General features: G+C 37.9%; 1 protein-coding gene across 2 annotated transcripts in view; it reads right to left on the reverse strand.

Moving 5' to 3' along the window:
• Positions 1–27,011, reverse strand: part of LRBA (LPS-responsive vesicle trafficking, beach and anchor containing) — a 944,588-nt gene that overhangs the window by 130,377 nt on the left and 787,200 nt on the right. The gene's annotated exons all lie outside the window — the stretch shown is intronic.

The following is a 27,011-nucleotide window of genomic DNA, read 5'->3' on the forward strand; positions in this document are numbered from 1 at the left end:
ACACCCCACCCCCACCCTTAGAGGGTTCTACTACACATGCGCACAGATCTCCTCAAAATTTAAAGTGACAGTTTCCACTTAAAACCAAACGGCTACCACTTGTCTGTCAGTTTGTCGTACTGTGGTGGCTTGTGAGTTGCTATGATTCTGAAAGCTATGCCACTTGTATTTTAAATACCAGCAGGGTCACCAATGGTGGACAGGTTTCAGATGAGCTTCCAGATGAAGACAGACTAGGAAGAAGGAGTGATGAACTGCTTCCAAATATTTAGTCACTGAAAACCTTATGAATAGCAGAGAAACACTGTCAGATATAGTGCCGAAAATGAGCCCCTCAGGTTGGAAGCACTCAAAGTGCAACTGGCGAAGAGTTGCCTCCTCAAAGTAGAGTTGACCATGATGACGTGAATGGAGTAAAGCCTATGGGAGAAAGGCCCACGGGACCTTCATTTGCTGATGGGGCACAAGTCAAAATGAAGAGAAACAGCTGTAAACATCCAATATAAATCGGAACATGGAACGTACGAAGTATGAATCTGGGAAAATTTGAAGTTGTCAAAAACAAAATGGAACACATAAACATCGATATCTTAGGCATTAGTGGGCTGAAATGGATTGGTATTGGCCATTTTGAATCTCATAACCACATGGTTTATTATGCCAGAAATGACAAATTGAAGAGGAATGGTGTTGCATTCATTGTCAAAAAGAACATATCCAGATCAGTTATGAGGTACAACACTGTCTGTGATAGGATATATCCATGGGCCTACAGGGAAGACCAGTTAATACCACTATTATTCAAAATTAGGTACCAACCACTAAAGCCAGTTAGGATGAAACAGAAGAATTCTACCAACTTCTTCAATATGAAAGTGATCAAACATGCAATCAAGATGCATTGATCAGTACTGGTGATTGGAATACAAAGGTTGGGAGCAAAGAGGAAGGATCAGTAGTTGGAAATTATGGCCTTGGTGATAGAAATGATGCTGGAGAACGCATGACAGAATTCTGCAAAACAAATGATTTGTTCATTTCAAATACCTTCTTTAGACAGCATAAGAGATGCCTATACACATAAACCTCACCAGATGGAATACACAGAAATCAAATTGACTAGATCTACAGAAAGACACAATGGAAAAGCTCCTTATCGTGAGTCAAAACAAGGCCAGGGGTAGAATGTGGAACAGACCATCAATTACGCAAATGCAAATTCAAACTGAGTCCGAAGAAATTGAAGACAAGTCCACGAGAGCCAACATATGACCTTGAATATATCCCACCTGAATTTATAAATCATATGAAGAACAGATTTGATACATTAAACACTAAAGACCGAAGACCAGAGGTTGTAGAATGACATCAAGAACATCATTCATGAAGAAAGCAAAGTCATTGAGAAGAAAAGAAAGAAGGAAAAGGTCAAAATGGATGTCAGAATAGACACTGAAACTTGCTCTCCAGCATAGGGATGCTAAAACAAATGGAAGAAATGAAGAGGTCTAAGAGCTGAAAAGAAAATTTCAAAGATCAGCTTGAGAAGATAAAGCCAAATATTACAACAAAATGTGCAAAAATCTGGAAACAGAAGACCAAAACGGAAGAACATGCTCAGCATTTGTCAAGCTGGAGGAACTGAAGAAAAAATTCAAGCCTCAACTTTCATTATTGAAAGATTCTCTGGGTAAATTACTAAATGATGCATTGAGCATCAAGAGAAGATGGAAGAAATACACAGAGTCACTGTACCAAAAGGAAGTGGTCAATGTTTAAACATTTCAAGAGGTAGCATATGATCAAGAGCCAATGATACTGAAGGAAGAAGTCCAAGTTGCGTTGAAGGAATTGGCAAAGAGCAAGGCACCAGGAATTGATGGAATAAAAATTGAAATCTTTGAAGAAAGTGAGTCAGCACAGGAGGCACTCACTCATCTCTGCCAAAAAATTTGCTAGACAACTATCTGGTCACCTGATTGGAAGAGATCCATATTTGTGTCCATTCCCAAGAGAAGTGACCCAATGGAATGCGGAAATCATCAGACAATCTCTTTGGTATTCTAATCACCAGTAATGATCAAGTTTTGCTAAAGGTAATACAGAAATGGCTACAATCATACATTGACAGAGAACTTCCAGAGGCTCAAGCCGGATTCAGAAGAGGCTGTGGAATGAGGGATATCATTGCTGATATCCGGTGGATCTTGGCTGAAAGCAGAGAATATCAGAAAGATGTTTACCTGTGCTTTATTTACTACCCAAACCTTTCGATTGTGTGCATCATGACAAGCTATGGACAACACTGTGGAGTATGTGTATTCCGGAACACTTAATTGTGCTCATGAGGAATCTGTACATGGACCAAGAGGCAGTTGTTGTAACAGAACATGGGAACACTGAATGGTTTAAAATTTAAAAATGTGTGTGACAAGGTTGTATTCTTTCACCATACTTATTCAACCTGTATGTTGAGCAAATGATCTGAGATGCTGGGTTATACGAAAAAAAACAAAACAAAAAAAACGTGGCATCAAGATTGGAGGAAGACTCATTAACAACCTGCAATATGCAGATGATACATCCTTGCTTGCTGAAAGTGAAGAAGACTTAAAACATTTACTGATGAAGATCAAAGAGCACAACCTTCAGTGTGGATTACATCTCAATGTAAAGAAAACAAAAATCCTCACCACTGGACCAATAAACAAAATTCTTATCAACGGAGAAAAGACTGAAGTTGTCAAGGACTTCATTCTTCTTGGATCAACTATCAACACTCAGAGATGCAGCAGTCAAGAAATCAAAGGACATATTGCATTAGGCAAATCTGTTGCACAAGACCTTTTTAAAGTATTGAAGAGCAAAGACGTCAGCTTGAGAAATAAGGTGCTCCTGAGCCAACCCATGGTATTTTCAGTTACCTCATATGCATATGAAAGCTGGATAGTGAATACGGATGACTGTAGAAGAATTGATGCTTTTGAGTTATGGTGTTGGAGGAGAATACTGAAAGTGCCATGGGCTTCCAAAAGAACCAATAGATCCGTTTTGGAAGAAGTGCAGCCAGAGTGCTCCCTGGAGGCCATGATGGCCAAACTTCATCTCTCACATTTTGGCCATATTGTCAAGAGGGACCAGTCACTGAAGAAGGATATCATGTTTGGTAAGGTGGAGAGTCAGAGAAAAAGAAAAAGACCCCCCAATGAAATGGACTGGCAAGTGGCAGTATCGATAGACTCAGGTGTGGCAATGGTAGTGAGGTTGGCCCAGGATCAGGCAGTGTTTCATTCTGCTATGCATAACGTCACTATGGGTCGGTACCGACTCAATGGCAACTAACAACAACATCTACCTGGAAAACACATACCTGACTACTAAGACTCTCAAAAGAATTCCAATCTGAAGCAGGGCAGTTTCTCCCTGAATGAAACCAGAAATCCAACCTACAATCATCCCTGATGAGTTAGGATCACCTTAAGACTCAAAATGTTACTACCAGGCTAGTGGTGACATCAAACGAGTTACTTGTTGTAACTAACCTTCAATTTCCTTTTTCATAAAACAGGGTTAGCATCCATATTGGTTAGTAAAATGAAATAATTTATGAAAGAAGGCCTAAAACAATGTCTGGAACATAGTGGGTGGTCAAGAAATTATAGTCTCCCTTTGGTATACACAGGAATTTAATAGCATAATACTTTCAGCAAAACTATGAATACTTTTAATTAAAAAAACATAACTGACAACAACAGACATAGTAATATTAACTTTCCTGGGAAACACATTTCAAAAGAAAAACCCAACAAGCTAGCTCATAAGAATAGATTTTATCTGTCATCTTTGGGCCTGCCTTAGAAGAGGTTATGGGTTCTTTCTAACTTGTTGCAAAGCCAGGCAACACAGAACAAAATTTAAACTGTAGGCAAAGTTATAGACTGTTAGGTATAACCTCAACATATGGAGCAACATATGAAATACATCAAAATCAGAACATTTAAAAAATGATCCAGTAAGCTAAGATTTGTACATATTAATGAATCATAGAAAACAAGTTGTTGTTGTTGTTGTTGTGTGCCATGTTAAGTTGGCTGCAACTCATAGAAACCCTATAAAAGATTTTCAAGGCTGTAAATCTCTAGTGGAGCACAAAGCCTTATCTTTCTTCCAAGGAGTGGCTGGTGGGTATAAACTGCCTACTATGTGACTAACAGCCCAACATAACCCACTATGCTATCAGGGCTCAGAGAACAAGTTAAGAGCCTTAAAAAGGAAATAACTGGGGAGAGTAGCACAAGATGACAGAGTAAGCACACATACTGAGCTGATCTCCTGCAACAAAGATATGGGAGACCAAGTAAAACAGATACAGATGGTGATCCTGGAACATTAAGCATCAGAGGATAGGGCAGAGAGGTGGACTGAAAGCCAACTGGAAAAGGACGCTGAACAGGAGCAGTGAGATAAGGAAAACAGGATGATGGTGGGCTGGCATGGCACCATGCAGCCATCTTGAGTTTTTGCGACTGGCTGCCAATACACTGGGCCTGTGAGCACAGGATGTGATTGGAGGTTGGCAGCAGGGAAATCTAATACTTCTTTGTACTCATACCCTCCTGGTAAATAGCTAGTTCTTGCCTTTGCCAAGCCAGCGCACAGTGGCATCACTTCCTACGTAACCTCTGCTCTGCCTGAGGTCAGGGGTCTATCATAGTACCTTTGCTTCTGGTGGGGTACTGTGATAGAACTACATTACACAAACAGTGAGCAGAGAACTAAATGCATTTACATTTTCAGTCTCTGACCACATCCACCAGAAAACAGGGGATGAGTGCCTGAGACTATACCAATGTATAATTGCTAACTTAATAATAATACAATACCACAATGTCTTGGAGAAAACAGACAATTTTGGCTTACACGAAGAAATGAGACAGAGTGCCTCAAACAAATGACCAAAATAGAGAGTCAGAAATACAGCACCAGAAATGACACTGTGACTGCCTGATAATGAATTTAAAAGAACACTACTTAGGCAACTTCATTGAATTGTGAGAAAGACCAAGAAAACTAAAGATGAACGCAAGAAAAACTATGGGAAAATTTAGGAAGAAAACTGTTCAAATAATTGGGGGGAAAAATGGGCACCAATCTAAAACACAAAACAATTAGAAAGTCAATAATAAGAATTCAGAAATAAATAAGACACTAAAAAGGCAAAGAAATATAATTGAATCAATGGAAAGCCAAATTACTGAGCTTGAAGAAAATTCTCCAAATGCTCATATTGTTGTTGTTATGTGCCGTGGAGTCAGTTCCGACTCATAGCAACCCTGTACAGGGTTTCCAAGGCTGTAAGTCTTTACGGGAGCAGAAAGCCTCATCTTTCTCCCATGGAACAGCTGGTATTTTTGAACTGCTGACCTTGAGGTTAGCAGTCTGATTCGTAACCACTATGCTACCAGAGCTCCTTACTCATATACTAGAGAAAAAAAAAAACAGAAAAAAGAACAAAAAAATCCAAAGAGAGCCTGAGATTTATTTGGGACACTGTTGTGATAGTTATGGTTCTGTGCCAACTTGACTGAGCCATAATTCCCAGTGGTTTGGCAGTGGTTTGGGGTCAGTTGTCTATCATAGTGCCCACACCTTAGGGGTATGGCCTACTCACAGTATAATGAATGAGCAGGAAACACTTGCTTTTTAGTTCCTGCTGGATCAGGACCTGGGATTCTCCACATCTATGATTGTGAATCATTTCCTTAATATAAACTTCTCTTATATATATATACACACATAAAGAAAAGTTTATATATGTACATGCATAATATATATGTATATATGTTGATATATGTTGTTGTTGTTAAGTGCTGTCGAGTCAGTTCTGACCCATAGCAACCCTGCAATCAAGTCCCTTCAGGACAAAGCACCTCCAAGACTGAAATTTAAAGAGAATACACAAGCAGGCACATAAGGTTGCTGGCTACCACGTTGGTCTACTGGTGAGTGGAAGTGGGGGTAAGGCAGCAATGAAGATATATGGGCTGAGTTGCATCACGTTCCATAGACTTCCATAGACCTGGAGATGAGAGAGAGAAAAGGAAGGGCTGGTTGGAAGTATAGTGAGACCTGGGAACTCCTGAGCCCATGGACAAAGACCTAGACATGGAGGGCTAGAGATAAGAGTGACTGGTCCAGCTGATATGAAGTGAGGGAAGACACACAAGAATGTCCAAACTTGCAGATAATACCCATTTGACCTAGCTTGCAGGACTTGATAAGAACTCAACTAGAGGAAGATAAAGAAATTTGATAAAGGAAGCAAATGTAAATTGCTACAATTTGATGAACTTGACCTATACATATTGGATGTAGCAGCTCAAAATACCAACTGAGAGGGAATGAGTCTTCACATCAAGGATCAAACCTATCCCCTCTGTTCACAGAGTTGATAGGGATGGGCAACTTAGTCATTGGCTACCTAAAATGGGGAGGGGGGTGGGGAGGGAGCAGTTAAAAACACATGAAGTTGCTGGCTTACAAGTTTTCAAGAGGGAGTTTAGTTTCAGAATATGCGTGGGAAAGTTAGAATCCCCACTGAATAGTTTTCTCTTGTCTAGATTGGTCTGGTGAAAGGAGATGAGAATAGGATGCATTGACATAGGGTTCATTGACTTAATAGTGAGTAATTGTTATCATACCTAATTGCGATAGTCACAACTGTAAAGGTAGAAGTTATGTAACAAAAAGAGGGGAGTAGCTAAGGAACAGAGGACCCTAGGACCATTTAGAAAAGCATGAGCAGAACGTGGGACCCTAACCAGAGAAGCAGCGACACCAGAAATGGAGGCAGAGGTGACGGCATGGAGAGATTGAGCAGCTGAGGACTCTAGACTCATAGAAAGAGAAACCCTGTGTGCTGGTGGGCAGGAGACTGGCTTTCAGAATGTGCCCTTTGGATGTTAAAGTAATTTGGTTGTTTAAATATATTCCTTTGTGTGTGTTTTGTACTAAAAAGATTTAAGAAACAGGGAATGGGTTTGGTAAAAGAAACAATCTATAATGGTTATGGGGGGAGGAGGAAATGATCCATGAGCAAGAGGGTAGACACACGTTGACATGGGTGACAGGGCAGGCAATATACAATGGTAGGGAGGTTGGCAGAGGAAACATGTGGGTAGCAGGAGACATAGGGAAGAATGCAGTGGTTAAAGTGAATAGAGGTAAATGCTGTTAACTGTTGGTGCACGGAGGGGATTTCAACTATGTAATGAAGCAAATTATGTGATTTGTTGAATGTAAAATTGCTGATCTGCTCTGCCAGCCTTCACACAATTCACAATAAAAACTTAAAAAACAAAAACAAAACAAACAAAAAAACGAATTAAGCATCAGGTTTGTATTTGAAAAACAAGGGCAATGAGTCTCAGGTTATAGACTCAAATAGCCCATTAAGTTTCACACTGAGAAAAATAAATTCACTGTTAACAATATCAGTGAGTAGTCACATATCTGTGGTAGTAGTTGTGAAGGGAAGTAGATTGGGGATAGTACAATGACAAAGACACACACACAATCATCATCAATACTGGAAGAATAACTTACAGCTTACGTCCTGTTGATGAGTGAATAGTGCCATTTTCTTTGTGAATAACATCTTCAGGTACATAATCACTATCTCTAGGAAGATAAGTTGGATGTAGTTTTGTTTTCTAACATTATCCCTGTGCCAATGAATATCATATTGCTAATGTAGTACTCATGAAGTCAAATAGAAGCAAACTACAAAATCCATACACAAGAAAACAACAGCCACAACAGAATATTAAGGACCACAACTCCTCTAGTCCTCAATTGCATGGGTTCAGTGCTCAAGGATCTTTTATTCCAAATAGTATTTCCAAAGTGCCTATGAACCAACCCTCAACAGAAGCAGAGTTTTTCGTTTATCTTAATCATGATTTTCCTCTTGAAACAAATAGAAATGTAAAATATTCCTGTTGAAGCAGAAGATATGAAGGCCATCTCCATCAGAACCAGCTAGGAAGCTTAGTTAAAAATAACTCGGGTGCCTACTCCACAAATTCCTAGAATCTATTATAATAAATAAACTGTGGGATCCTGGAATCTTCATTTTTAACAAACTCTCAAAAGTTAAGATTGACAACTACTGGCCAATAAGAAAATTTGCCTTTTATATAGGATGTACACATAAGCAATATAAAAGGAAAATACTACATATTTTATTATTTTCTATTAATTCATTTACTGTAATAAAGTTTAGTGTTTTTTGGGTTTTTTTTTAAACACAGAAATTCTTTCTACTTTAAGTAAACAGCTCCATAAACTAAGTTTGTTGTTATTATTGTTGAGGGCCGTCGAGTCAGTTCTGACTCATAGCAACCCCTCTACATGGTTTCAGAGGAGCGGCTGGTGAGTTTGAATCACTGATCTTGCGATTCTGTGCCACATGAGGCCTTAATCTAACAGACTCTCACTAAAGGTACTATCTTTGATGTTATATGATTTATGCCTAGTTCTAAGCATCCTAAAGTTTTCTAATACAACTTAATTCCTTTATATGGTATTTGAATTAAAACTAACAATTAGGTGTGACTTTTGTGTATTTTACTGATACATGATTTCATCACCATAAAATTAATTCCTTTAAATGTACAACTCAGTGGTTTTTGTTCATTCACTACATTGTGCAGCCACTTTTGTGGTTAAGTGCTATTGAGTTAGTTCTGATTCTTAGTGAAGCAATACACTGCCCAGTCCTGTGCCATTCTCATAATTGTTGCTAAGGTGAAGCCCAGTTTTGAAACTACTGTGTCACAGTCCATGCCACTGAGGGGCTTCCTCTTTTTAACTGACGAAAACCCTGTACAGAGATGCTATGGGTTGGAACTGACTCAATGACACTTAACAACAACAACAACAACAACAACAAGCATGATGTCCTTTTCCAGGGACTAGTCCCACCTGGTAACAAATCTGAAGGATGTGAGATGAAGTCTCACCATCCTTACTTCTAATGAGCATTATGGTTGTACTTCTCACAAGAAAGATCTGTTCATTCTTCTGGTAGTAGTACATGGTATAGTCTCTATTCTTTGGCAAAATCATGATTGACATCTTTGCTTTTTAACACTTTAAAGAGGTTTTCTGTAGTCTATTTGTCCATTGTAAATTGATTCCTTGATTGCTGTGTCCATGGGTGTTCATTGTGGATCCAAGTAAAATGAAATCCTTGACAACTTCAAATTTCCTCCATTTAAAATTATAGTGCCTACTGATATAACTGAAGATTTTTGTTTTCTTTATATTGAGGTGCCATCTATACTGAGGAATCCTGGTGTGGCATTGTGCATTAATGCACTGGACTGCAAAGTCAGTTTGTACCACAAGGTCAGCAGTTCAAGGTCACCAGTCACTCTTCAGAAACCCTATATAAGGTTGCAATGAGTCGGAACCAGCTTGACAGCATTTAGCAACAACAATCTATACTGAAGACTCTACTCTTCAATCTTCATCAGTAAGTGCTTCAAGTGTTCTTGGCTTTAATCAAGCAAGCCAGGTTGTGTCTACTGCTTATCACAGGTTGTTAAATGAGTCTTCCTCCAATCCTGATGCCATGTTCTTCTTCATATAGTCCAGCTTCTTGAATTACAAACTCAGCATTCAGATTAAGAATGGTAAAAGGATACAACCTTAACACTCATCTTTCTTGATTTTAAGCCACACAGAATCCCCTTGTTCTGTTTGAACAACTGCCCCTTAACCCATATACAGAACTCAACATGAGCAAAATTAAGTGGTCCAAGCTCACCAGCCGCTCCTCAGAAACCCTATACAGGGTTGCTGTGAATAGGAACTGATTCAATGGCATTTAACAACAACCACAACAGTATCCCAAGGACAATGAATAAGGAAGACCAAAGGAGAATTAATGCATTTGAATTATGGTGTTAGTGAAGACTACTAATTATATCAGGAACTGCCAGAAAAACGATAAATCTGTTTTATAAGAAATACAGTCAGAATGCTCCTTAGAAGCAAGGATGGCAAGACTTCATCTAATCTATGTTGGATGTTTTCAGCAGAGACCAGTTCCTGTAGAAAGGTACTATGCTTGGTAGAGGGTGAATGAAAACTAGAGAGATTCTCAATGAGATGCACTAATATAGTAGCTAAACAATGGATTCAAACAACGATTACAGGAGCAGGCAGTGCTTTGTTCTGCTGTACTTAGGATCACTGTGCACTGGAGCTGACTTGACGGCACATACTAACAATAATATCAGCACAATTTTCTACAGGTAACTTTTCAAAGTTTCTTTTAGAGAACAAGAGTCACCTAGATAATTTATGCACCAACACTCTTGTCAGGAGTTCCTGGCTGACAGAAATGGTTAATGGCTGGGCAACCAACCAAAAGGTTGGCTGTTTGAGAGCACTTAGGGGTGTTGTAGTAAAAAGGCCTGGTGATATGCTTCTGAAAGGTCACAGCCTTGAAGACCTCATGGAGTGCAATTTTAGTTTTACTCTGAAACACACGGGGCCACCATGAATAGGAATTAACTTGACGGCAACTGGTTTTTGGTTTTTATCTGTCAGTCTGTTGTACTGTGGTGGCTTGTGTGTTACCATAATGCTGGAAGGCATGTCAATGATATGTCAAATACCAGCAGGGTCATTCATGGTAGACAGGTTTCAGTGGAGCTTCCAGACAATGACAAACTGGAAAGAAAGGCCTAGGTATCTACTTCTGAAAATTAGTCCATGAAAAACCTGTGAATCAAGAGAATATTGTTTTATATAATGATGACAATGGGTCCCCTAGGTCGAACTTGTTTACTTTGGACACATCATCAGGAATACAACGGTCAGAACAATGGACTCAAACATGCCAGTGATTATGAAGATGGTGCAGGTTTGCGCCAAATAACATGCTATTACATGTAAGGTCGGAGTCCTGGTGTGGCGCTATAGGTTAATGCACCAGACTGCAAAGTCGTTTGAACTGTAAGGTCAGTGGTTCAAGCTCACCAGCTGCTCCACGGAAACCCTATACAGGGTCGCTATGGATCGGAACTCAACAACACTTAACAACAACAACATATGTAAGGTCGCCATGAGTTGAAAACAAATTGATGACAACTATGGGTTAATGCGTCAGACTGCAAAGTCATTTGAACTGCAAGGTCAGTGGTTCAAGCTCACCAGCTGCTCCTTGGAAACCCTACATAGGGTCACTATAGGTCAAAATCGACTTGAAGGCACTTAACAACAACAACAATTTATTAAAGTTGCCATGCAGGTAATCATACAAGTGCTTCAAGTGGTATACATCTTGCGTGACAGATGTATACCAAGGCATGCATATGTAAAAAATGCATAGGCATGCCTCATTTTATTGTGCATTGCTTAAATGCACTTTGCAGTTACGGCTTCTTTTTTTTTTTCTTTCTTTCTTTCTTTCTATAAATTACAGGTTTGTGCAACAATCCTGACTCTGCTGGCACCATTTTCCAACAGAATGTGTCCACTTTGTGGCTCTGTGATAGTCACTTTTCATAGTAGTCTGGTACCAAAATTGCAGTAACTTTTAAGGTGGTGGTGGTGGTGGTGTGCTGTGGAGTCAGTTCTGACTCATAGCAACCCTGAGTAGGGTTTCTGAGACTGTAGATCTTTTCAGGAGCAGAAGGCCTCCTTTCTCCTGTGAAACAGCTCGATGACGTTAGCAGCCTGACTCATAACCACTACACCACCAGAGCTCCTTAACTCTAATATATGTCTGTTAAATTCCAACTGGACTCTGTCAAACAAAGGATTATTAAATGCTAAAATTGTCCATAGCTACCTGTCTGCCTTAGGGATGGCTAAATGTGGGTGGGAACATAAGTCTGGTGGGGTAATCAGTGTAGTTTTGAAGGCACATTTATTTTAATAATATATCAATTGTTTATTGCTTCCTTAGTACAAACATTAAAGAATAGTGTGCAGTTACATCTATCTAAAAGGCTGTGAAACAATAATAGAAAGATTTCTTTTCTACAGAGCTTTCTATGGAGAATATTCACTAAGGAATGTTGAAGTTAAGTCCTCCTCTCCTTTCCTGACCTTCTTCTCGCCCTTATTCTCCGTAAAGAAATAAGTTACTGTGACTCCTAGCTATGGTTCCAAAATGGTGTGCAACTTCCTAAGGGAGGATGCTCCCTTTAAACTTAAAACTAACAATAAACCTCATAAACTAAACAAAAACATACCTAGGATTATGTTGAAAAATATATTTTCTGACTTTAAAGTACAGAAAGGTAAAACAATACATATTTTGGTTAAACTGGGTTACAGAAAAAAATTACACAATTAGATTTAGGAAACACAAACTTCACATTTTTCCACCAGAGGAAAAGATTAAAATACAATGGGATAGTAATAAGGGTTTTTAATGCCTCATTCAGAGCAAAAATAAATATGATTTTTCTCTATTGTAAACATTTGAAATTCTCTGATAAACTTTGTCAACAGTTAATGAGTAAAACCTGTAGAGCACTGTGCTACTGTTCTTGATCCTCAAATTGCTAGATATATTTTTTTTAAATTTTAGTTCTCATTTCATAACTCTCAGACTATAAATTCCTAAAAGTTGTTTATAAACTATCACTATATGGAAAGCTAACATGCATAGAGTATTCAGTAGGGAGTTAGCTTGAAAAATAACTCAAACTGTCTATTCAGATCAATCTAGATAACAGTTGTTGGAAATACTTCACCATATTAGAGATAATCTGAAACAAGCAGGCCTATGTAAATACAAAATCTACAACTCCACATATGAAAGTACACCGTCCCTGCAAAAACACTCACATAAATTTATCATCTAGAATCTGCATGATATAGCCAAACATGGGGAAGTAAAGTATCTTTAAAAAAAAATTTTTTTTTTACTTGACCAAGTTAAAATAAACTTGTTTACCTTTTAAATTTACTTTTGTTTAGTTCTCCACTATAAATGTTTGCTTAGCGTCTACTACACTAGAAGTATAAAGAAAAACTATTATTAGGAAAATTAAAAAGAAAAATAAAAGGATAGTTCAGTAAGTGTATAAGGAGAAGAAAGAAAAAAGGAAGATGGACAGACAGAGGAAGGAGGGAAGAGGAGCTAAATTGGCTTAGTCAAGCTCTCTCGGGACAGTGTGCTGAGTTACTGGACCAGAAATGAGGGGTTGAAAGCTACTACTGATAACTGGTGGAGGCTGAAAGTGCTACTTAAGTGCTTGGTGTCTGTTGAAAAAGAGGGAGGAGAGGTTTGAGACTGAAGATGCCAAGTACGTTCCCAGCCAGCAGAGTAAAAAGGAAGCATTAACAGTAGCCTCAGGGGAAGCTCAGCATTCTATCCCATGAGCCAGAGGGCAAATGTGGCAAAAGCTGTGAGCAGCAGCTGGATAAGGGAATAAAGAAATAAAGAAACCACAGGAAAATTGGCAGCTTTAGTCATAGAAGGCCTTCTCTTAATATTTAGAGGCACAAACTGCCTAGAAATAATACAGGCATCTTCCTGCTGTTGGTGGGCTACTAATTAACAACTGAAAGGCAATAGATTGAAATTTACCTCACAAAATCATATTACATACAAATTTAACTTTGTGGAACATTAGCTCTGCTGAAAAGATATACCTAAGATACTGTCAATATTTAACTTTCTAGTAATCAAAATCTGCATCCTAAATAATACTTAGAAATATTTAAAATGAAGTAAAATGCTTGGAAACTCTATACAGGATTGCTATGCATCCGAATCAATTCAACTGCAACTAACAACAGCAAAATATTTAAAGTACCTTTTTCTAATACTGTATTTCACTAATATTTTATAACCAATATTTCATAGACCATAGTTTAGCAAACCAGAAAGTATACATATCAGTATTTCCTAGAGTGCTCATAGATTGTTGTTGTTGCTGTTAAGTGCCATTGAGTCAGTTCCAAATCACAGTAACCCTGTACAGGGTTTCCAAAGAACGGCTGGTATTTTAGGAACCACCAACCTTGTGGTTAGCAATCCAAGGATTATCTTACAGCATCACACCGGGACTCTTAGTGATCTTATTATATACAAAGAAACCCTGATGGTACAGTGTATTACTCATCGGGCTGCTAATTACAAGGTTGGTGGTTCAAATCTACCAGCTGCTGCTCTGTGGGAGAAAAGTAAGACAGTCTGAGTTCATAAAGGCTTACAATTAGTCCAATGGACCAATGGAACATGTGAACATCAGTCTCCATGGCTCTGAAACCAGAAGAACTAGATGGTGCCTTGCTACCACTAACAACTTCTGTAAAATGGATCACAATACAAGATCCCAGATAGAGTTGGGGAAACTGTGAAACAAAACTCAAAATTATAGAAAAATATCAGGCCTTACTGGTCAGAAAGAGACGGAAGGAACCTGAGACTATGGCCCTCGACCACCCTCCAAGTCTGGAGTAGAAGTCACCTGTGTGGACCAATTTTCAGGCAAATAGTAGATGGGTATATAGTAGGGTGCACTCAAACCATTCGAGATCAGAAGGGCACCATTTATCTAAGGACAAAGTTGAGATGGGTTGGGAAGGAGGGTGGAATGGAAATTAAGAATCACAGGAAGGAAGTGGGATGGAGTGGATTTCAATCACTGAGATGAAGCAAACTACATGAATTGTTTAATACAACACTGATGATCTGCTCTGTAACCTTTCAATCAAGTCACAATAAACAATTAAAAAACAAAAATAAAAAACTTTACCATATCAGAAACCATCTGGGGGTAGTTCTACACTGCCTCATAGGGTTGTGATTGGAATTGTCTTGAAGGCAGTTTTTGTTTGTTTTCAAATTGCACTCAAGGGAAGTGGAGAACTAAAAATTTCTAAAGGAACTTAAATTGTGCTGTTTATTTATATTACTATCATTCATATTCTGCCTGGGGGAAAAAAAAAAGGTTCAAGTAATATCAGAGAGCAATCTATACTAACTTTGTATAGTTTTCAGAATGGTAGTGAGAGTACATATTTAAATAAGTAACTAGTGTTTCAGTAAAATCATCAAACGTAAGAATTAACAAGTACAACATTGTTCAAATTACTAGGCTGGCTATATTTGACAAGCCAAAATCTGTAATTTTTTCAATAATGTCCCATGGTCAGCGAGTCAGTCAAGTCTCTCTCTTTTTTTTTCGTCAGGATTAAGCCAGTTTATGACTGTAGTTATCAAAAAAGCTAACACTCCAACCTTAGAAAAAAATTCAAACATTTAAGAAAATCAAATTAAAAAGCAAGAAACATTAACAGTGACAGACAGTGTTAAAATTGTATTGAACTGTATAATGCCTAAAACCGTTCTATAGGAATTCAAAAGAAAAACCTGAGTAGGAGAAAATTTTCTGAAAGAAGTAAAATTTAAGATAGTCCCTAAGCATCTGGGTTAAAAAAAAAAAAAATTAAAGCAAAGATCTAAAAAGAAGAAGCTAAGAGTCAGCAGTAATAAAACAAGTGTTTTATATAGAATAACACATGGGACAGCTATTGCAATCAGATTATATAAGACACGGAGGGTAAAAAGAGTCATGAACTAATGTAGAATCGGAAGAATGAGGTTGCCATTAAAACTTTTCAGACAAAGAAGAGAGATAATTTTTTTTAAAAGGCTGTTGGAAGGATCAAAGGATATTATACACAATATCGGAGTTACAACACAGTAGAGTTGAAGTGTAACCTTCAAGAAGGTGGTAACTTTGTCTTTAATCATTGTATTTCAAGGTTGCACTGTCCAAAATAGTAGCTACAGCCACATATAGCTTTTTTAAACATAAATATAAAGTTCAGTTTCTAAGTAACTTGTCATATTTCAAATGCTCAATATCCACATGAGGCTGCTATCATACTGGACAGCACAGTTTTCATCAGTGTAGAAAATTTTAGTGAACAACATTGCTCTAGAACCTAGAAACGTATGTGACATTATAATTACTAAATAAGCAAAGAATCTAAAGAGCTACTAGTATTCATGATTCAAAAAACTTCATGTTATAAGCAAAAATAGAGTTTCTTCAATAAATACTCTTACCAAAGATTCTCTTAGCAATGCTTGTTTTATTTACCTTTATAATGATAGTTAAGTCTACTGTTAGGATATTTCATTTCACAGGAGATTAAGATTGACACAATTCAGATTTTTGTTTTCTATGTCTTGAAAAGAGGAATGAAAATGCTGCAGAGAACAAATACATGTTTCTAATAGGCTTATTCTCAAGTACTCAAATCATTATTAGTGGCAGGATCAATAATGAATAAATTCACCATTCCATAACAACACATTCCCATGGCACACGCAGTTGGTGTTGCTGGCAGCAGATAAAGAACAAAAATCTGTTGTGAGAATGCTATGATGCGGACTTGTGGACTAGACACATAGGTGCTGTGCCTGGGGTGCTTCTCGTCATTTGTTTGTAACTTCTATCAAATGATCGGTTACTGTTGACAATTTCTATATATCTGATTCTGACTCATAGTGAACCTGTTTAAGGGTTTCAAGGAGCAGCTGGTAGGTTTGAACTGCTAACCTCATAGTTAGCGGGACAACACTTATCCTACAGTACCACAATAATTGAGTTGTTATTATTAAGTGCCATTGAACTGGATCCGACTTATAGCGACCCTGAATAGGGTTTCCAAGAAGCAGCTGGTGGTTATGAACCACCAATCTTGCAGTTAACAGTACAGTACTTATCTTACAGTGCCACACCTGGACTGGTTAGGGTGATATAAGTACAGTGCATGGAACTCTAATGTGGGGATTTGCCATCCTGCTGGGTTTAAAATGAGCCATCTCAGAAACAGAAAAGAGGGATCTCACTAACATTAAGAAAGAAGAACCAGAGGTGAAGCACATCTTTGATCTCAAGATCCCTATATATTGTACCTCTACCATCCAGGAGACAGCTATGTGGCAACATAGGAGTAATGGAGAAGTGGCAGCAGCAAAATCAAGAGCCAGCACAAGAGACAGAGCAGTGGGCTTTCTGGCCCCTGAAGGGAGTAAAGCTGAGTGCTAGGAGGCTCTCAGGGTGGGGTGCCTCCAGCCACTTAGTTGGAAGAAGTAGTTTTGCTGACTCACATGCAAGTAAACTTTTGCTGAAGATAATAATAAAAAAAAATAGCTGCAGCAGTACATCAACAGCTATTTTAGCTGAATTCAGAAGAGCAAGAGGTACTAGGGATATCATTGCTGACATGACACAGAACTTGGCTGAAAGCAGAGAATACCAGAAAGACATTCATTTGTGCTTTATTGGCTATGCTATACAAAGGCTTTTGACTGTGTGGATCACAACAAGCCATGCATAACATTGCCAAGAATAGGTATTACAGAACACTTCATTGTGCTCATGAGGAACCTGTTCATAATAGAAAATCTTTTTGACTGTGCAGTGTTTCATTCTGTTGTGTATAAGGAGCTGGCACTAACTAAATAACACCTAACAACAACACCTTCTCTAGCAAACACCATAATGTGGGTTTTGTCTATGAGTTCCGTGTGACCACCACAAGACAAGTAGAGAGTACCTTGACAGAGGTGGTTGGTGTCAGAATTGGTAAAGAAGGTTGGAGTATGCATGTGTGATCTCCATCTTACAGAATCAACCTAAAGCCAAAGTTGAGTTTGATTCTCCATCCCATAGGTGAAGTCAGAAGAGGACACAAGGCACACTGTGCCATTCTTATAGCATCAATACCTGACCCCTGATGAGCAATTCTACCTTATACTTCTATATTTTAGCTAACTTCATTAGTATATGATAATTTTCTTGATTATCATACAAATGAAATTTAAAAGGCTTCCCTCTAAAAGAGGTTAAGTTCTTTCTGTAACCCTTCCACAAAAAGAATTATACAAAACTTATCCCAAACTGCCTATTTTCTTATAAACACAGAACTAGAGAATACACTTTTTTTTTTTTCTTTAATGTCTTATTGTGAATTATATGATAGTTTACATGGGCGAACATTAGCTTTACATTCATCCTATCATATATCGTTTCATTGTCATGGTTACAATCCCCTCCATGCATCATCAACTAACCAAAGGGTATGCCCTGCAAGCCTGACCCCTGGTCAACAGCACACAGTCCCTCTCCCTCTCTGGGTCCAGAGTCCCCAGCCGTTCCATCTCTCCACGTCATCGTCGGCCTCCATCTCTGGCGTCACTGCTTCTCTGGGTGGGGTCCCACACTCCACTCTTCTCCCTTGATGGTCCCAGAGACCTCCAATCCCGGACTGCAAAGTCAACCACTCCCCTCCTTTTGCTACAAATTGTCTACCTTTACATTTCCAACCCTCACAGTCAGTCTTGATAGCAATTATTCACTATTGTGCTACATGAGAGCCATTCCCATCTCCTTTCATCAGCCCCGCCCAGACAGATTGGATACTACTTAGTGGAGATTCTGCCTTCCTCCATGCCCTCTGGATCTAGGCTCCCTCTTGAAAGCTTGTAAGCCAATCACTTCTTGCCTTTGTAGCCCCCTCTCCCCCCGCCATTTTGGGTAGCCAATGTCCAAGTTGCCCATCCCTGTCTACCCTGTGTATCGAGGGGGTGGGAATGATCCTTGCTGTAAAGATATGTTCCCTCTTTTGAGCTACTGCATCCACAGATGTAGGTCAAGTTCATTAAACTGTATCCAATTACTCTTTTTTTCCTCTTCTTTCTTCTTGCAGGTGAATTCAGATCATCCAGCCATTGAAGACAGGTCAAGTGGGTATTATCTGCAAGTGTGGGTGTTCTTGTGCATATGCCCTCTCTTCTTATCCACTGGATGCTTCACTCTCCACTCTAGTCCTCTGTGGCTATGTCACTGACTATGGGGCTAGGAGTTCCCAGGTCTTGCCACACTGCTGGCCAACCAGGTCTCCACCTGGGTTCACAGGAGTCTGTTGAACATGGTAGGGCTTAGCTAGCATCTTCATTGCTGTTTTTCCCTCACTTCCCCTTATCAGTGACCAATGTGGTCACCAGTCAGAGCGCATGTCTGCTCGTGTATTCCTATTGAGTCTTAGTCTTGCAAGGGGGCAGAATACACTTTTCTTGCACTTGCTAAAGTCATTCATTTTCTTGATAAATCTAAATTATAGAACATAATTTTTCTGGACTTCCTTACACTTTGGTTATCTTTTCTGAGAACTGATCACTGTTAACTAATCTCTTGTATATACTTCCCATACTTTATGCCATCTTTTCTGGGAACAGAAAATGGTAACTACTCTCTGGAGTCTCTGCTCTTCCCAAATCACATCCTCTGCCACCTCTCCACACCATATTTCCTTGCCATTGAGGGCAACAGGTGTTTTTCTCCCATGAACAAGGTGCTGTGCTCAATTCCAGGAATATATAAAATGAATATAATACAATCCCTACTCTGAAGGAGCTCATCATCTAATAACAGAAATAATCACTACAGAATAGGATGAAACAGAGCATACAAGACATAACAACTTGGATGCCAACCAAAAGGTTGGAGTCTGGAGTCCACTCAGAGCTTCCTCAGAAGAAAGAAATGGCAGTCTACTTTAGAAAAATCAATCTCAAAACACTATGGTACATGGGAGGAATGGACTCATCAATACTGTTTTATGTTGCGGGTTTTTTTTTTTTTTTCCCAACAATACTGTTTGATTTTTTTTTTTTTTTTTCCCATTGCTACTTCTCTAGTTCAGGCTCTCAGAATTTCATATTTCAGTTCACATCCTTTTAACTGGCTTCCTTACCCTCCACTTCTTCTTCCAAATCAGTTGTCACTTGAATGACATAAGAAAACAAAAAAAGAAACCCACTACTATTGAACTGGTTCTGGCTCACAGTGACCCTACATAGGTTTCCAAGGGTGTAAATGATTATAGGGGCAGAGTGCCTCATCTTTGCGGAGTAGCTTGTGGGTCTAATCTGCCAACTTTGCAGCTAGCAGTTCAACACCTATCATACAGTAACACCAGAAGTCTGAATTAAGAATCTTCTAAAAAACAATATGTCCTTTCCAGTCCTTGTTGCTGTTGTTAGTGCCATTGAGTCCACTCTGATCCCAATAGTGACCCAGTAGAGAGTTTCTGAGGTGCGGTTGGTGAGCTTGAACTGCTGACGCTGCAGTTCAAACCAACTTTGTAGTCCAGCATATTAACTCACAGTGCCACACCAGTCTAATTCATCCAAGCTTCACCCAGCTACACTGAACTGTTAACCATTTACCCAACAGACAATGCATGCTCTGTTCCCTCTTTCTGAAATGTTCATCTTTGGGCAACAACAAACTTGTCCTCCAAAAAATAGCTCAAGTAGCTTCATTACCTGAGTTAAGTTCCCTTGTTCTGTATGCTCAGATTTATTGCATTCTATAGTGATTACTTCTTTATTAGATGGTGAACTTCTGCAATGTAGGGATTATATCATATTCATTTTATATACTTTTCTGTAAGTGAGCACAGTGCTTGGCACACGGTCCCATCCACTGTTGTACATTTTGGCTCACAGAGATCAATAAATGTTTGCGGAATGAAACACTGAACTTATAAAAATGATGAAAGATGTGCTAAAAAATTTTTTTAATTGCTTTTCTCTACTTGCATGTCATGCATTATAGTAACATCTTTTTCTCCCACATCTAAAACTTCAGACCCTGAATTCATAATTTATTTCTTTATAGCCTCATCGATCTCATGTTTTCTATAACCACTAATTTCTTTGGAGATGGAATGCAGATTCTATCAACCAGGGCTAGATTATGTACATTAAATTCATGAATTGCAGACACTTTGACGTCAAGAGTGGCCAGACACATTTTCACAGGAGTAATAAATAATTTCAGATGCCCTTGTCAGAAACTCAGCAATAGGGCTCACCTATTAATTTTCCTTACTGAATGCAATTCCACATCAAAAAGTGTTACCCATCATTTTGTTACCACAGTAGATACGAATGAATTTTCTTTTACATCACAATTTCCTTGCCTCAGTGACCATGTGATCATTCAGTATTATGCCTATTTTAAATCTGTCATAATGATTAAAACCTATTACCCTTATTTACTACACATTATCTATTTGCTGCCAAATGAGGTTAAGTAACTTAACCAGGGTCCTAAGTCAGCTAATACTGAATATCAAGAATTAGTCTCCAAATATTCATGCTTATGCATGTATCATACAATTTTATAAAAATCATTGAGGTAAGTCAATGATTTTTATTGTAAATCATTGTACTGTAAAAGACATGATCAAATTCATTATAAGTGCTAATTATGTTACCTGGCTTAAATCAGAGTCATAGATCTTACGTGTTGTTGTTGTTGTTAAGTGCTGTTGAGCTGATGCCAACCCATAGCGACTCTGTATAGGGTTTCCAAGGAGAAGCTGGTGAGCTTGAACCACCGACCTTGCAGTTCAAATGGCTTTGCAGTCTAGCGCATTAAGCCACAGTGCCACACCATACAGAAGTGTAAAAGACATGATCAAATTCATTATAAGTGCTAATTATGTTACTTGGCTTAAATTAGAGTCATAGATCGTTCACTGACATTTACTAAAATCTTACTAAATTTAGACCCTACTTACAAGTAATAATAGGGGAAAATCAGTATAAAAGGCAGTAAATATAATAAACGGCAGAGTAAAGAGAGTCATTAAGATGACAAAATACAACTGGAGTTTCATAGGGAAAAAGATTTAAAGGTACTTTGTTTGGTTGGAATTTGGGGTAGAATGAAGATTAAAGGGTAAGAAGAAGTTACAGGGAACAGATTTCTCTAAGTATGTTGTTGTTGTTAAGTGCCACTGAGTCAATTCCAACCCACAGCAACCCTGTACAGGGTTTCCAAGTGGCTACTGAGTTTGGACCGCCGACCTTGAAGTTCAAACTGAATTTGTGATCCACTGCATTATCCTGCAATGCCACACCAGGACTCCTCTCTAAGTACAGGAGCTGGTTAAAAATAGAATACTGGAAACAAAAAACTGCATAGTACAGACATTGTTTGTGCAGAAGAGGTTCATGGTAAGATTAGTGGGACGTGGTTCCATAAGAAAGAACTCCACCTGAGACCACAGGATGTCTAAGTAAACATTATTGTGCATTTACAGTCATGGCTTAAATCCAGGAGAATACATGACTGCAGTGCCTGTTTGGGTGACACAGTTATCATTTGTTTTTAAGGGGAAGGATTAGGAGGAAGCTATTGTCATCATCCAAATAAGAGCTAAGAAAGATTATGTGGTGAAAGTGAGCCAAGAGAGTTGTGAAGAGACATTCTAATTATCTCAATTTGTCCATTAATACTTCTATTCTTATACATGTAGGATCCAGCACTATATTAAAAGTACATATATGAAAATTACATTTATTTTATCTTTTTACCATAATACATTTTGAAATTCATATTTAAAATCTTATTTCAACTATAACATGTTCAAAATGGAATTGATCTTATTCTTCAAAAAAAAACAATTCTTTCCTACTCCTATTGAGTACCTCATCTGTGAGATGAAGTACCAAGTCCTCTGCAAGTAATAAATGCCTCTTCATAAATGTATCCTCAACCTACTTCTCAAGCCTCATCCCTTGCTCATCTTCTACATGAAGAAATCTATGCTCTATTGTTGTTGTTGTTAAGAGCCATCAAATCAATCCCAGTTCATAGAGACCCTGTATAGTTTCTGAGGAGTGGCTGGTGAGTTTGAGTCACTGACCTTGTGGTTAGCAGGCCAGTGCTTATCCTACAGTGCCACACAATTGCTACAGACATATAGAAATCCTTTTCTATGAAATTTTCAGTTTCACAGAAATTTTACTATGCAAAGACCTTTGATGCTAAACTATGGAAATCAATGTGAGAAATACATATTACAGAACACTTAATTGTGCTCATGAGAAACCTGTACACAGACCAAGAGGCACTCAGTCCTTCAACTAGAATGAAGATATACTGAATGGTTCAAAATCAGGAAAGGTGTGTGCCACAGCTGTATCTTTTCATCATACTAGTTCTGTATATTGAGCAAATAATCAGAGAAGCCAGATTATAGAAAGAAGAATGTGGCATCAGGATTAACAATTGACGATACGCAGATGATACAACCTTGATTTCTGGAAGTGAAGCGCACTTAAAATACTTAACTGATGAAGATCAAAGACCACATCCTTTAATATGGGTTATGCTTCAATGTAAAGAATGCAAAACTCCTTAAACAATGTAAAGAATGCTAAACTGGAGCAAAAAATAACTACATGACAAATGGAGAAAAGAACTAAGTTGTCATAGACTTAATTTTGCTTAGATTCAAAATCTATGCTCATGGAAGCAGCAATCAAGAAATCAAAAGGCATACTGTCTTAAGTAAATCTGCAGCATAAGAATGCTTTAAAGTATTCAAGATCAAAATTATCAGTTGGAGGACTAAGTTGTGCTTAACCCAAGCCATGGTGTTTACAATAGCCTCATATGCATGTTGGACAATGAGTAAGGAAGACAATCCCATAGAAGAACTGATACACTTGAGTTATGGTGTCAGAAGAGACTATTAAAAGTACCATGGACTACCAAAAATACAAACAAATCTGTGTTGGAAGAAGTACAGCCAGAATGCTCCTTAGAAGTCAAGATGGCAAGGATTTGTCTCTCGTACTATGGACGTGTTATCAGGAGGAACCAGTCCCTAGAAAAGGAACCCTTGGTAAAGTGGAGGGTCAGAAAAAAGAAGACCCCTAATGAGATGGATTAGCACCATAGCAACAAGTGTAATAACAATTGTGAGGATGATGCAGGACTGGGCAGTGTTTAGTTCTGCTGTGCAGAGGGTCACTATGAGTCGGAGTTGACTGAATGGCACCTAACAACAACAACAACCGTAAGTTTATTAATTTCAAACAGTGTATGTCAAATGTCAGTGCCTTGGAAAATTCTGAGAATGAACATTTTAAATAAATCTCTACTTAGTTAAAAAATTAACAATCTTTGTTGTCTACTACAAGCTGATTCTTTGGTGTTGTTAGGTGCCACAGAGTTGGTTCCGACTCAGTCAGTCTATGCACAACAGAACAAAATCTTTAGAATGATTAAAAATAAAAATGCTCCTTAGTGTTTTTTCACTGTATAGGTACTAAACATTTTTTCTAATGTACAATAAGCCATATGCTCCCAATTTGCAAACACAATCTATTATTTATCATCATTATTAAAAACAATCATCGTCATGATGTACCCTGGAGTCAGTTCCAACTCACAGCAACTCTGTAGAGGGTTTCCAAGGCTGTAAACTTTACGGGAGCCGAAAGCCTCATCTTTCTCCTGTGGAATAACTTGCAGTTTCAAACTACTGACCTTAAGGTTCACAGCCCGATTCATAACCACTATACTACCAGAGCTCCTTGTTGTTGTTAAGTGCCGTCGAGTTGGTTCCGACCCATAGGACCCTATACAGGGTTTCCGAGGGTGTAAATCTTTACGGGAGTAGAAAGCCTCATCTTTCTCCCACAGAGTGGCTGGTAGTTTCGAACCGCTGACCTTAAGGTTCGCAGCCTGATTCGTAACCACTACGCTACCAGAGCTCCTTACAAGAGCTCCTTAGCTACCCATTAATGAAAACTTAAGCAGCAAGCAAAGGTGAGTGTATAGGAAGTATCCAGGCTACAACTATTAAGACTTTGATGTATTTCCTTATAATATTTTTAATTATACTTAGATAGCATTTGCTTACATACACTTTTATGTCCTACATTTTTATACCTGAATTTTCTTTTTCCATTATTTTGAAATTAATAAAATAATTTTGAGATTATAATTTTTCTTATAAAAATGGATATAAGAAAACTTTTTCATTCCACAGGAAATTACATATTTCTGTTTCATGTATGTAATATTTTATTCTGAATATAGGTATTTAACTCATTTGTACAACTAAAATTTATTGACCTCATACACATATTTGACACCATGTATACTTTCATCAGAGTTGATATAGTATAAAGTTTAAGAACACAGAGAACTAAACTTCTTGCTTGGGAATTCCAGTTCAATATGTATTAGGTCTGATGAGCTTAGCAAGTTGCATAAATTCTCGGTGCCTCAGTTTTGAAAATCTATAAAATGGGGAAATTATTACCTTGTGGTTATCATTATATTCTTAAAAATTGGAACTTTATTAAAATATTATTAAAATGAAATATTAACAATTTTTATTTATGTAAAGTGTATTATTACTCAACGAGCATCAGAGAAACTATAAATTATAACAGGAAATATTTTAGCAGCTTCTCTACTGCAAAGGAGAAAGATATAGGAAGAAGAAAATTGGGGAACATATGATGTTCACTGGGGAATTTTCCTCCGTAGGCATGTCTTTGCTAAAATAGAAATATGTAACATGGTGACACAAACAGTCCTAAATAAACATGGGACTAACAAAGTATAATGGGCAAAAGATTTCATTTAGGAAAGAAAAAAATTACAAATTTATTGTACAGAAAGTAAGCCTGGCCTATGGGAGATGCAGTAAAACACTTACAAAGCATAACGCTGCTGAAACCAGAAGAAAGTAAGCCAATTGACAGGTACATTTGACGAGCCCATAAAAAAGACAAAGTAGAGGCTGCTGCATAAACAGCAGTCCTTACTTTCCTCATAATGTTTCTACTAAACTATACAAAACAATGTGATTCTCTAAAACATAGTTTATAGGTAAAATTTCTTTATTTTTTGAATTTCTCTATTTTCTAAGTAATAAAGGAAAATATTATTTTCAAGGCATTCATTTTGGAAGAAATCTTACACCTAGGCATTAAAAGTAGTTCTTCAATGAAACTTTGAAAACTCCAACACATACTACTAAATATAAACATATTATCTAAAATTTAAATATTAAACTTTAAATTTTAAAGAAAATGTTGGCAAATTCTTGCTAACTTTCAAATATTCATTAGTTTATCACTTATTTTAAACATGCCTTATAATTTCTATTCATGTATTTCCAGCTTTCATCACATATTTGGGAGTGTGGTGACTCTATACAATAGGCACAAGACTGCAAACCACAAGATAAGCGGTTCAAGCCCACCAGTTGCTGTGCGGGAGAAATATAAGGCTTTCTGCTACCACAAGATAAATAGCCTCAGAAAGCCTATACAGGGTAGCTATGAGTCAGAAGTGACTCAACAGCACGCAACAACAATAATCATATTTATTCAGGAAATATCTTTCCTGAACCACCTCTATTTCATTGAAAGTCTATGCTTATACTTCATGGATCACTTTGTGTCATTTATTTCATGTGTCTCATGCACCTTTGTATCATCTGTGCACCAATGTACTGGTGAAACACTGAGATGTCAAAGTCAACATGCCTCCTCTCCTGTAGCCATGGCAAAATGGCTAATAATTCATGGAATATTCTAGGCAGACATTATCAATTGAACACAGTTGATCCACATGGAGAAACCCAAGTTCTCTTACCATAAAAAAACACGTTTGCTCTCTCTGATACTTTATGAAGACTCATTTTTCATTTATTCATTAAGCAAACATCTCCACAGCACCTATTACGTGGCAGGTATTACACTATACTTGAGAACACAAAGAAAATGAAAGACGGTCCCGAAGTGAATCCAGGTTCTCTGGAGGAAAGAGGTAAGTATAAAGAACTTTAAAAGGACATAAGCATGCATACATAGCTAAAAGAGCTCAGAGGAGGTACATTTAAGGCAGACTCTATTGGCATGTTTGGCAGTGAGATGTTGGAGTCAATGAAGGTATAATTAAAGGTTTCTCAGGAAAATCCTGAAACAGCAGAAGTAAGCCAAGTAAAAGGCGAGGAGGAGCCAGGGAAAGAAGTATGCAATGTGAAATATCTTAGACAAAGGAAGCAGCATCTTTAGATGTGAGAGAACATAGTACATTTGTTGTTGTTGTTGTTTTTACTTTTTTTTTTTT

Source organism: Chrysochloris asiatica, unplaced genomic scaffold (assembly GCF_000296735.1).
Source record: "Chrysochloris asiatica unplaced genomic scaffold, ChrAsi1.0 scaffold00155, whole genome shotgun sequence".
Classification (NCBI taxonomy): Eukaryota; Metazoa; Chordata; class Mammalia; order Afrosoricida; family Chrysochloridae; genus Chrysochloris; species Chrysochloris asiatica.